We start from the raw sequence: 12,181 nt of genomic DNA on the forward strand, positions 1-12,181 counted from the left end.
AACATTGTTTTAGAAGGTAAAAACTTTTTTTTTATAATCACAAACATATTCATATTTTGGTATAACTATATAAGTATTTATTAATTGTTGTAAACAATTTTTGACAATAATGACAATGTCAGCTTTCGTAGTCCAGCTACAGATAAGTGCTCTCGTTGCATTGAACTTAAAGGTAAAATAAAAACTGAAAACAATGAGCATGTGAAAAAAGGGTTGAGAGTCGAATTTAGGGTTCACAAACTCCGTTCGAAAGCTTTATATGATATGCTGAAAGAAAATCATGATAATACCATCACATTTTATTTTGATTGCCAAAAAAATATGGTACTACCAAAGGTACCAGATCAAAGTGCCTATTTAGCAGACAATGCTATGTGTATAATTTTACTGTTTGTCAAGGATCGTCTAAAACAGAACAAACACGTTTATTTACACATGGACAGAACTTGATGCACACAAAGGCTCTAATGAAATTTCATCATGTGTTCACCACTGCTTGCAGAATACTGGAATCGATTACACAATAACAACTATAAGGCTTTTTGCTGACGGCTGCGGAGGCCAAACGATAGTAGGTATGGTATTAAAATGGTTAAAGTGTGAAGCACCACAACACATCAAGGAAGTACACATCATTTTCCCCGTACCTGGACACTCATTCCTGCCAGCAGACCGTGTTTTTGGTCGTATTAAAAAGCGGGTAAAAGCAAAGGAAGTGATAGTGTCACCCCAAGAATGTTTTGATATATTTGGAGAGTTCGGAACTGTAATCAAGCCTGGCCATGCTGGTTTTACTTTCTACGATTGGAAATCAGCTATTGCAGAAATTGTGCGACCTACCAGTTCATGGCACTTCAAATTTTGTAACACGAAGCAGTTCATTTTGAAGAAATCAAAAGAAAGTAAAGTACTTGCTCGAGGGGAACCCAATTACCGAACTGACCTTATGGAAAGTAAAGGTATTTGCAGACGTGACAAGTGTTTCCAACAAATTAACCCAGTAATAGTTCCACTAGGACTCCACCCAAATGCTGCCAAAGCCAATGATGTGAATAAGCTACTGTCGAAGCACTATGGGCCTGAATGGAAGGAGAATGCAAGTTTGGCATTTTATAGAGATGTTCTTGCCAGACAATACACAACTGTGCATGAAGAGGATGATGATGAACCTATGGTGGATGAAGATTTGAGAGTATGATGTTTTGAAATAGTTCAACATATTTTTTAGTTGACAATATTGAGAAAATAAGGAGAAACTTCAGTCAGTGTAGGATCTTAATATGCACTAGAAAAAATATTATTTTTTGTTAAAAAATGTATTTTGTATCATTATTAAAATACGAGATGTAATCAAAGAGTTTGTTACTGGTTTTCCTTACGAAAAAATTCATTATGTATTATATACTGTTCCAAAATTCACCTTGTCCAAAGTATTGTTCCAAAACTCATCTTGTCCAATTTATTTTAACAGTTTTAATATTTGTGTATACTGTTACATTTCAAAGCCCTCGAGAAACATATTTCAATTTAATTTTTGAAATGATTCATACCTACTGTGTGTTGGCTATGTCACAACCTCTTTGCATATCAGTTTTTCTCGATTTGCTGTGTTCCAGTGAAAGTGGACAAGACGAGTATTGAAAAGAATAATCGGAAAAACACGGAGAAAACCGCCACAAGTTTACTTTATCATAAAATTACAAAAAAAAATTAATAAAAAATTAATAAAAAAATCACAAAAAATTCAAAAACTGATTCTGCTAGCTTGTGAACTTCTCATTGTTGAGCAAAGATAGAGTTATAGTCCAAGCCAGAATCAGTTTTTGAATTTTTTGTGATTTTTTTCATTAATTGTTTATTATTATTTTTTTGTAATTTTATGATAACAAAGTAAACTTTTGGCGGTTTTCTCCGTGTGCGCCTGATTATTCTTGTCAAATATTATGGTGGTTTTCTCCGTGTGATCCTGATTATTCTTGTCAAATATTATGGTGGTTTTCTCCGTGTGCTCTCGATTATTCTTGACAATATTATGGTGGTTTTCTACGTGTGCTCCTGAATATTCTTGTAAATATTTTGATGGTTTTCTCCGTGTGCTCCTGGTTACAGATGAGCAATTGATCTCTGCATGAAGGATTTTTTACTTAATGAGTCATGTTAATTTATTTAAGGTTACATTTAATTAGTGAATTTCTGCTACTTAATCAACACTTGTAATATTTTTATCAGGTGGAAATTTAAAAAAAATCATTTCTCAGTCAAATAATAATAATCTCTGAGAATTCTAAGAAGCACTAACAGGAAGGAAGGACTTCCTTCTCCTTGGAGTCTAGCGAAACCATCCTTCTTTTGCGATCATTAGTGAGCATCCCGCATCCCGCATAAAAGAACTAAATATTATTTACCTGCAAGCAACATGTGGCGACATCTGTTGTTGAAAAGCAGAACTACATGCATCAAGTACCTTTGCATGAGATATATTAATTCTCGCTGATGATATATGAAAAAAATTCTATTTAAGTAATGTATCTAATTTAAAACACTCAATTGGTATCTGGCATTAGTCTCAGTAACTAATATGAAATCCGATTTGGGATCTGACGTTGTACCGAAAGAACATAGGTGTAAGTTTTGCAGGAAAGAGTTTATCTTGAGAAAGAATAAAAGACAACACGAGAAGAATGACTGTGTTAAAAATCCACTACGCAATATGATAAGTTGTGTTCGATGTAGCAAGTCGTTTACGCGGAGAGAGAGCTTAAAAAGACATGGCAGAACTTGTAACGCCAAGCCTGCGTACAAGCTAGAGGACAACCATGAATCTACTAGACTAAGGAAGAGTGATCTGCATTACGACAATAGTATTCCTGGCTCTTCCGATCTCGACAAAGAACTTAAATTGAAGGAGGTTGATGATTTACGGAAGAATGAAGACAATGGAAGAATCCTTAACGTGAAAAGTGAGAATATATTCCAGCCGAATTCAAGTAGGTCTTTCCTACTTTGTAAAAATATATGTCTCCTAAAAAGGAAGCATGAAGACGATGAAGACACTTCGACATCATCAACATCGAATTCTTACGGTAATCTGGGTGAAGACGATGCCCTCTAAGGTGATTGTTACAGTGACTCTGAGTCTGTTGATAAAGACATAGACTGTGATGAAGCACCTAACGCTGACAAGATTGAAGAATGTGGCGGTGTTCTGAGACCGAAACGATGGAAACGACGTGATATATTAAATAAATCTCATCAAGCTTGTGATGATCACTGTCTCAAAAATGATAGTTACCCTGAGGTTGGTGGTAAAACGAAAGACACCAGAGATCATAATATTTATTATAAACGTGCAAGGAAGATGGTGGTAGAAGAGAATGATTACACATAATGGAAAGATCCAAACATATTAGTTGTCCGGCTAAGACTTCTACATGGTTCGCTTTGTGCAGGAAACTATTCGTGCATCAAAGAAATATCCTTCATACTTAAAGAACTGAGGGAAGCTGGCTACATACAATAATGGCTTGTTTTACTTGCATTTGTATAATGTGAAGAAATCAAATAAATTATTTAAATTATAAATATTTAATGTTTTTATTTCTTGTATTCTGATTTCTAACTAAGACTTGTTCTCGTAACTTGTGCTTCCTTTTTGCCTTTTTGTTGATGATGCTTCCAAAATGTGCTTCCTTTTTGACTATGGTGCTTCCAAATGTGCTGACATTTTGTTGATGGTGCTTCCAATTGTGCTTCCTTTATTGATGGTGCTTCCAAATGTTCTGCCTTTTTATTGAAGGTGCTTCCAAATGTGCTTCCTTTTTGTTAATGGTGCTGCCTTTTTGATTGGATTCTTGGTCCTCTTGGAAGCGTAAAAAAACATGGTCAGTTGGTTCAATTGAATATAATTAGCTGACGATGAGGAAGGTCGTGAGGTTCGGAAATAACTGGTCTATACATCTGACATTGATTATGACCCGTCTCTCGGTCCGAAGACGCTTGGTATATATGTATGTATGGATTTGTACATGAACGGTTTAGAGGTTATTCAGATTATTGAAAAACTATACTTTCGTGTTAGGCTTATCGGCAACGTATTTAATTCGTCGAACATTGTCGTACATTGACTTGTGTTTTTATTTTGAAGAGAGAATGATTTATAAACTCCGCGAAAGGTAATGGGCAAACAGAAAATTAAATTTATTTAATATTTAGTTACACTTGTCACTGTTCAAGTATCGCATCGAGGACAGGAATCCAGTGATTCAATATGTAAATTAATGAGTGATTTTTTTGAAGAATTTTGGATTTTTTCCGAATTTCTAGCTAAATAATTACACGATTTCAAGATGGCGCCCAAATTTAAATATGGTGGGGGCACCTCGGTAATAAATGATTACTACACTGTAGCGGGTTGAATAAATTATCCAGATGGATATGTACTCTATAAGATGAGTAGACACACATGATGGTGTACTCTAGCAGGTGGTAGCTCCTGGTAGCATGTACTGAACATAAAATGTTGGATCCATGATGGTCGACAAGGACAAAGTCAATTTTCAAGGTCAAGGTCAAATCTCAAGGTCAAGGTCAAATTTTAAGGTCAAGGTTAAAGTTCAATGTCAAGGTCAAAGGTCAATGCCAACAGTCGAGGACAAGGGTATGGTGACCAGAAAAGTATACTAACATGGTATTGGCACACTCTAGCAGACGAAAACAAGATGGTGGTCTCCAGCACACGAAGACAAGATGACGGACATGATGTCATACTAGTTGATGAAATATGTACTTTGGTAGATCAGTCTGTAGGTGGCTTCTGTGGAGGATCTGTTGTTTTTTTATTTTTTTGCTCTTATTGGTTTCGAACCAAGGACCTTAGTCGATCTTATCAATCTTTATATTTGTTACCAATTTATTTAAATAATTTTGAACTTTTTCCCCTGTCTCTAGCATTAAAATTACGGATTTTCAAGATGGTGGGCATATGACAAGATGGCGGGTGACACAGTAATAATTAATGATTACTGCACTCTGGCGGATAAGAACTAAACTAACATGGCATCAGCATACTCTAGCCGACGATACAATGATGATGGCTTCCAGCAACAAAGACAAGATGGCGGATGTGACGTCTTACTGCCGGATGATATATATGCTATTAACAAAGTGGTGGGGGCCAGTCAGCCTGCACCCACCACGGGGGAAGGATCGGTTGCCATTGCATACCGGTAAATGTTTTTTTTTTTTTGGAATTTAAACATGACGGTTTAGGCATAGCTAGTATGGCGGGTGTTTCTTTTAGGCATACTGGGGGTGTGGGTGGGTGTTTTACGTATACAACATGGTGGTTTAAGCATAGCGGTAAATGTTTTTTTTTTGGAAATTTAAACATGACGGTTTAGGCATAGCTGGTATGGCGGGGATTTTAATTCCTAACTATGCTTAATACTTAACTATGCTTATTACTTAACACACTGGTAGAGAGCCAATTACTACACAACATTTGTATAATATTTATTTTACTTGACATAAAATAATAGTCTTTGTCCTAACTATGCTTAATACATTTCTATGCTTATTCATGCTATCGCTATGGCATATTTTATCTCTGTCAGGTCCCGTACTATTATACGGTGATCTACATTTTTAACTATGCTTTTTACATTTTTTTATTTTACACTATGCTTATTACTTGGTGTGTTGCACAAGTGCTACCACTAAAGCATATTTTACGTTACATTTTTTTCCTTCTGAACAAGTACTATAAGATGGCTTGAGGTTTCTTTTTTGTTCTCACTTTACATTATGTCCTCACGGCGACAACATGGTGGTCGCTCTCTGTGTGTGGTTTTTGAGGTTATGTTGTGCTCCATTTAGTCATAGCTAGTATGGTGGGGTTTGTTTTAGACATACTCTGGGGGCTTTTAAGCATAGCGGTTGGAAATTAAACATGGCGGTTTGCTTTTCGAAATTTAAAGACATGGCGATTGTGGAGTGGTGGGGGTTTGCTTTAAGCATAATAGTGGGGGTTTGCTTTAGGCATACATCATGGCGGCATATTTGTTTTTTGGAAATTTAAAACATGGTGGGTTAAGCATATCTTCCTTATTTATTTCTACTCTTCTCAAATGGTCTCGTGGTCTTGTGGGTAAGGTGTCTGCTTTCTAATCTCGACGTTGTTTGCGTCCCACGGATCGAATCCCCACACCACCCAGTTTTTTTGTATACAATTCCCGCCTTCGGAGCGACAGTGGCGCGCTCCGGTAACCAAAGGCTGAACTAAGATGGCGGCCTCCAGTGGCTGCGACGGTGGCGCGCCCTGGTAACCAATGTCAACAACAATGGCGGCCTCCATGAAACAAAATGGCGGCCCCCAGGTGGGGGGTACTGTGACCAGTGTTTACATAACAGTGTTTGCGTAATGTTGACGTCTTTCAAAGGCGTCAACATTGTGTGAGCAATGTTTACATTTGTCACAGTACTCCTTACCTCCTCCTACTAATGTGAAGTAATTTTTTTTATTTTATTATGTTTGTGTATGTGAAAAATAAATTTTAAACTACTAATGAACCGTTGACATTGTCAGGTGTAGATACTTTTCATGTTACCCTATTTTGTTTTATCATGTATCGTTGTCTCCTGAGTATGCGCACGCTCACGCAGCGATTACTGATTACTCTGACTCCCTACGTCATGATTTTTTTCACGTTCAAATCCAAGGAACGAATCAGACAGGCCGCGTGACCGGTTCTCATCTCGTTCTTTCGACGTTTCGTTTTTATGATTCGTGTTCAGCTTTCAAGGAATCGATTCTCAAAGAACCTATTCTTTAAAACGCGAACGAATCGCATTATTTTGTTCACTCGGAGATTCGTTCGTTTTGAACGAATCGTTCACGAACGGCAAATCACTACATGCCACCATAGCTCGCCCGTGATCAAGTCCATCCATCATGGCAAGTGAAACATGCCCGTACATGACAATTCCAGAGCATGGCAGCATTATTGTTCACAAACAAATAGGGACATTCATGGTCTCTCCATCGGAACTTTCATTGCCCATCCGAATGCTGCCAACGCGACCCGACGATCGTCGAAGCACTAGCTGGGGGAGAAAAAGAGGCACTCCGTTGTGTACCGTCACATAAGGAGGGCATGGATGGGAGAGAAAGTAGCCGATGGTTAGAGAAGTAGTGGGGGATGAGAATCAGGTGGCAGTTGAAATTAGATCATCTGGGATTCACAGAAGGGGCGACCATTATCAACGATTCTGTATTAAATTGAGAGTCCAGGGAAATGGGGAAGAGTGGTGGTATTGCATTGTCACGTGATGAGCAGCAATGCTGCCTATTGGGGTCACTCGAGTGTCCCGGTCGTTACACTCCTGCTGTCTATGTATGTCTGAATTTTTTCTACATAGCACAAAGTTTCCTGTGGACTAATTTTTGGTTACACATTCCAGCCGATAATTCACGGCGACCGATCTCTACAGGCATGGCAGATGTCTCCTGGTAGCATTGCTCATAGGTATTGTTGCCTGATGCCAGCTTTATAGGGAAGATCAACAACCCAGAGACAGGTAATTTGTGAACCGTTCGCCTATGTGGTTTATTGAAGATGTCACCTGTTCTGAAGAACAATTATGATGTGCAGGCTAGTCGGGACTAGTAGACCCACATGTTCCGGTTATGTGGACACACCCCTCTATAGGCTATGCACGCTCTTGTTTGGACACTCACTATAGCAGGATAACAAGCGGGAAAATATTACTTACTCAGTGGGTAGCGATTACATACTGTTTTATTACAGCATCTAAATGCATTCAGAAGTACATCTGTTGTATTTTAATCATGCACACTCTTCGATAAAATTAAGATTTATCTCAGTTACAAGTCACTTTAAGTCCGAAATGTTGTGACCGGCACACACCATGCAAAATGTTAACTTTTAAAATACACCGGAATCAACCGATCCCATAAATGTCTGCCCGTGTGCCTGACGAAGCTATGACGTTAACTGATGGAAGGGTTTTAGGTCCCCTACTCAAAAAAACACACACTGATACCCTCAAGGAAATCCAAATATATCAAAAGAAAAGTTTTAAAGAATGATTTGGATGACTATATATTTAAGTATTAGTTAAAGCAAGTAAATGTTGGGGGACTCCATGAGACAGGATTTTCCCTGATCGGTGTGTCAAGCTGGATTGCTGAATAGCTTGCAGAACTACATGGTTACCGCTTCTGTTCTGTTTTAAATATGAAATGCTGCCAGTCTGTATCTGGATAGCTGTGAATGAATACCTAAATTACACTTGGATTAATGAAACCATCCATCTTATGGTTTCTTAAACAAAAACACCATCTTTAAAACGCAACACTAGTGGTTCCTGGTCATAATGTCACAGGGTGCACTTTTACAGCGTAGGACGGTACTGGGACCCAGGTTTCATATACTGCCTAGGAGAATACTATGTCACCCTTTATATTATATAAGTTAAATATTTAATGCAACTGGGATGGGGCAACGACTCGGGAATGTTTCTTCTGAATGGGGTGCATTTTTGTAGTCAGGTATTGCTATTTCGCAGCACAAAGAAAAATAGTTTTTAAGGGGGGGGGGCTATTCAGTAACTTACACCAGTTAAAATCATCTTCAACTTAACTATTATGTTAAGCACAGTAGGATGCTCGATAAGATCATTACAGAGCATAGTAAATCACTCTGAAAATATTGAACAGTACCATGGCTACTGTCATTAACTTTGAGATAAGGTCACAATAAAATTTTAGTGAATAGACATTTTGTTTTGAAAGAGTATCCACCATGCTTAATGTCTAAATTTAATGTCTAAAAAGAGACCCTTTCTCCCCATCCCATGAGTTCTGGTATAACCAAAAGGCCACTTTTCCACTTGAAATGTTATATCCTGAATGTACATAGATACGATGTGACTGTAATATTCTTGTAACTGTTCAACTGAATTATTACATATGTGGGCACTAAAATGGTGAAACTTACGTTAAACACAACAGGGAATGACTCAGAAAATCTTAAAAATAATATAGTCTGTTCACGATAACAGACCAGGTGTAAGAGAGGAAAAGTACGGGCTAACAATGAATTTGTATTAAATTGAGACACGTTCTACAGTGCAGTAGCGAATACTCGTTTTTACCACGTTTTTATTACCTTGATCTGTATGTATGTATGAATGTACTATGTAATAAAGTCTTTCCATTCGATTTTCACCCACTTTTCGATATCCGAATGTGTTGAAATTTTGCATTCATATAAAGAACCTCTGACAATACAATATTTTGATAACTTAAGACCTTATTGTTAAGGGGGAGTATGGGGGAGGGTCAGAGGGTAAAAAAAACCTAATTTCAAACTATGGGTAATAACAATGCTTTTTGTGTATCCATGAGGTCGGGGCATGATGGGAATTTGCCCCGGGGTCGACTGTGCCCCTAGAAAGAGGGAAGGGTGTTAAAACCCAAAATTCTATAATTTGAAAAATCAATGCTTTTTCGATTTGTGTTTCCGATCCAAAGGGTCGGGTTATGGTGGAAAATGTGCCTGGGGAAAGAGGAAGGGGAGGCGGCATAATGCCCTTAAATTTCGAAAATTTTCAAAACATTATTTTCGATTTATAGTGTTATCGAGGTCTGATTATCGCAGAAAATGTGCATGGGATTCGACTTTCTCCTCCTCGGAGGGAGGAGGGGTCAATGACCCTAAATCTCAAAAAATTTTAAAATGTATTTTTTATTTTATTTTGAGTGTTTCGATCCAATAGGTCAGGTTATGGTGGAAAATGTGCTGGGGGAGGGGTTTAAACTCCAAAATATTTAACGCTCCCATAACCCACCTTAGAGGCTGATTTTAGGAAAACTCCATGTTCATTTAATGTGTATGTAATATAAAAAAAAATGCCAAGTTTCAAGTGTGTAGACATGTACTTGAAAAACGGTCAAGAGCTTTCATTTTACATATAACTCCCAAATTTAGATCAGTCTTCCTTTAAATTAGTTTTTGAAAACCATAAAGATTTGTTATTTAATTTTATAGTAATTTTTAACTGGCAAACTAAATCCAGTGTAGTCTTAATTTTTATTAATTAATATCTGCAGTTCTGTGGTAGTAAACATTAATAACTAATTTTAAGATCATTATAACAAATAAAGACTTTAATCACGCATATTTAATATTTTTTAATCTGTTTCAATTACTCATATTCAATATTTTGTCGTCGTCCAGGCTGAGCCCCTGTGGCGTGCTAGGTGCTCCGGCAGCTCTGGGGTAGAGGGGTTCGAGCCTTGTGGCCGTGTCCTCCCAACTCCGCCTCGCACACTCGCACAACCACTCACTCGTCACTCCGCTCGCTCGCGGCCGACTGCTGCGCCGCGCGCCCGCTCCTTGCCGGCACCCCTCCCCCCCTTCACCCACCCCGCCCATCAAATGACTACACTGCCCCGCACACGCGTAACTGGCCTGTAGCATTGAATAAATATATATATATACATATATATTCAATGCCTGTAGGAAGCCAGGGCGGCACTTGGGTCGACGTAATTTAAATTTTATTTTGAAACTAAAAAGAATAAAATAAACATGTATATTAAAAACAAAAAAAAAATTATTTTATCGTTTGAAGAACTAAAAATTAAAAAAAAAAATTTCAATTGAAGTTTTTTGTCCAACAACCAAATAATGCACTACAACTCTGTATAACTAAAAGCAAGGGGTGCTTGGTATATTTTGTCTTAAATTTTCTATCAGTATTAACATTAAAATTTGTAATAGATTTCCTATCACTAATTTTAGTATATTAGTCAATACCAAAATTTTAGGATATAGTTATTACGAAAATGACCTTATGAACTTAATAATAATAATAATGAAATTAAAATGAGTAATGGGGTGCTTGATATCATTGGTCTTAAATTTTCTGTCATTAATTTTAGGATAATTATAGTCATTCCGAAAATGAAAGAAGAGAGCACCTCACACTTTTAGTGATACAGAGTTGTGGTACATTAGCTGGTTGTTAGACAAAAAGTAAAGTTATTTTTTTTTAAATTTTTAGTTTTTCCAACGATAAAAACTTATATATATATATATGTGTGTGTGTATATATATATATATATATATATATATTAGGGTGGTCCTTATTTCTCAAAGTCTTAATTTCAAATCGCCCACCCCCAATTTTTTTCTTATTTTTAAAAGATAAAAAACGAGCCCTTACTCATTAGGATCAGGGGGTTTATTCTAAGTTTCTCGGAAAAGAGTTCCCGATCGTGATTCCACGATTATCGGAAGCTTTCTACAATATGGTATTCTAAGTTACTTTCATCAACTCGGAACCTTTCGATTCTCGGAAGCCAACGATCGGTATGTTTCGAGTATACAATTGCTGTCGAAAAGCCTTTGCCGATCGGGAATTAGCAGCCAGTTGAAATCATTGCGGATGCACGATTTATGTGTACACAAATAATTATATATCGATGGTGTTAAGGTAAAACGCTGTAACCCTCAAATTGGGCGAAAATGAGATATTATGATGGAAACACTTATTTATTATGGTTTTATAGGTAGGTAAAATGCTGTAACCCTACAATGAATAACATGGTAGATATACACTTTTATAATTTGGGGTAACCCTCACTAAGTGTATTTTCAGTGTGGTAAAATGATGTAAGCCTCATGCTTGTGGGTTACATCATTTTACTTCCACGAGTTATGTTACACAAATATTTGTTGCGATGGTTACGGCATTATGTATTGTAGGTAAAGTTATCAGACTTCATATTACAATTACTTTTACTTCCATGGAGCCATAGTGTTCACAGTGTGAGTAAAGTCAACTGTTTCCTCTTAGTTGTGAGCATTGTTTTCTTATGCTTTAATCTATGGACAGCAGTTGATTGTTATTGTTTATTGATGTTTGGAAATTTGTCTAGTTATTGAGAATGTCGGTTAGAACATTAAAGATTCTAGAATTAGCGAAACAGATATCTAGAAGTAAGTATGATAACAATTTGCTTGTGCATCAAAACGAAGATTCGTCGAGTACTGATGCGAATCGTATAATCATGCATCGTAATAATGAAGAGGTTATTGAAGTGCGTGATCAAATTGTTCTAAACCCTGGAAATGTAGAAAATAGTGTGCGTGAA

Source organism: Bacillus rossius, chromosome 1 (assembly GCF_032445375.1).
Source record: "Bacillus rossius redtenbacheri isolate Brsri chromosome 1, Brsri_v3, whole genome shotgun sequence".
Lineage (NCBI taxonomy): Eukaryota > Metazoa > Arthropoda > Insecta > Phasmatodea > Bacillidae > Bacillus > Bacillus rossius.